Here is a 2237-nt window from a genome sequence, read left to right on the forward strand (position 1 = left end):
ATGAATGAATGAATGAATGAAAACACGTTTGCTGATCCCCGTCCACAGCTGAACATTACTGAGCTTCTGGAGTGGTGCTCCAGTCTGCTTCTCCAAACTGGGGCGTGCCGACTGACATCTACTGTCTATGGATACATACCTTGTACCATCTTACTTACAAAAATGCGTACTATCCCTTTAATGCACTAATTATCTGTCTAAACACTCCTGCTAACCTGTGCTTGAGCTGTCTGTTAATCTGTATATGGGAAAGAAAAACTCAGCTACAAACTGCATGTCATTCCCTCTGAGCTGCAGGGTTTGATCACAACTGTCTTCAGTCTACATATGAAATGACAGGGACACATGGCGACCTGCAACAGGTCCACTCAGCCATGAACATGAAATGCCTGTCTCTGTGAAGTGAAACCAAATGTGACACAACACAGCCAGTCAGTCCTCAGTGAGCCTCCCAACGAGTCGGTTCCTCTCAGTGTCGTAAGGCAGGAAACACAAACAGGAAGAGGGGAGTCGTGGGAAGCTACAGTGGACTGATAAAGCCTAGAAAAAAACTTCATACTAACATCATGAGTGCAGGGGAGGAGACACACAGCTGAGCTTTTACACCAAAGAATCACAGCAGGAGGCCGAGTGTGATTTTTTAGCTTAATCTCTTTCTGTAACTGTTGGTGAACTTTCAGCGCACGCCTCATTTTCATAGTCAAAGAAACAGAGTGTGAACGTGGGACAGGTTGAGTGGTTTGACTGGTCTGTTGGAGCATGTTCAGACCTGCGGGGAGAGACACAGCACGAGGCCTCAGGACAAACCCCACACAATCAGGCCCGACCAAACTACAGCTACAGAAAAAGAAAACTACATCAACTATCAGACATCTACCAACAAACATGAAACAAACCTCAAGGCTGTTTGGCCCTACAAAGACAGTATCTGACTGCTGTGACATCAGAAACTGAGAAAGATACTGACTGTGTGCAGACTCACTGATCACAGACAGACACAGGCAGAAAACAGGCCGTGTCCTCTCTGTCCTCAGAGACAGGTGGAGACAGAGCAACACTTCCTGCCACAGTGCAGCACATATGAGGACACCAGGACAAAGTTCTTCACAAACATTCAATGTGAACTCCAAGATTTACGAAGCCTCTCTAATACACTGTGATATCACGTGTCCTCAGATTCAGAAGTGCTGGTGCAACATTTCCCAAACAATTCCAGATATTCTTGATTCAAGAATTGAACCACAAACTATTATTTTTAATGTTTCAGAGACATTTGACAGCCTATCAACTACTTCCTTATGACAGCTAAGAAACGCTCGCTGATGGAAGAGTTAAAATATCCCTGATGTGAAGATGTGGCTTGATGATGTCATCAGTACTCTTGAGGGGGAGAGGATCAGATATATTAGAGATGAGCGGGTGAATTTATTCAACGCCATCTGTCAACCTTTTCTTCAATATCTGGAGAACATAACAGTGTGATGCAATTTGCAGGTTCTTGTTACCCCCTTTTTTTCTAATGTTTTTCTAACGTCTCACTGACATTAATGTTCAGATGGGTAAAAACTTTTAAAGCTAAATGAAGAAAACACTGAGGTTCTTTTACTGGGACCAAAAGCAGCAGGAGACATTAAAACTAATATTACTAAGTTGGGAGTGATTAGACTCTGATTTACATTATAATTCTCATTTTAACAGGGTCATCAAAACATCCTTTTTCATCTTGGGAACATGCTAAGGTCAGACATCTTTTAACCCAGAAAGATGCCCGAACACTCACTCACGCTTTTATTACCAGCCGTTTAGACTGTAGTAATTCCCTTTTCACTGGACTGCCCATAAAGTCAATAAGAAAACTACAGTTAGTCCAGAACGCTGCAGCCAGAGGGTGGACTAAAACAAGGAAAATGGATCACATGACCCCGCTGCTGACGTCACGACACTGGCTCCCTGTGTCTTTTAGAATTAAAGTTGTTTTACTTGTTTATAAAGCTTTAAATGAGCTTGCCTAATGTGGCTTTTCAGTGTGGAATAACACTACAGTCTTATGGAGCTACAGTATCTCACATAAGTGAGTACACCCCTCCCATTTTTGCAAATATTTCATTATGTCTTTTCATGGGACAACACTATAGAAATGACACTTTGATATAACTTAAAGTAGTCAGTGTACAGCTTGTGTAGTAGCATAGATTCACCTTCCTCTGAAAATGACTCAAAACACAGCCATCAACATC

Source organism: Epinephelus moara, chromosome 16 (genome assembly GCF_006386435.1).
Source record: "Epinephelus moara isolate mb chromosome 16, YSFRI_EMoa_1.0, whole genome shotgun sequence".
Classification (NCBI taxonomy): Eukaryota; Metazoa; Chordata; class Actinopteri; order Perciformes; family Serranidae; genus Epinephelus; species Epinephelus moara.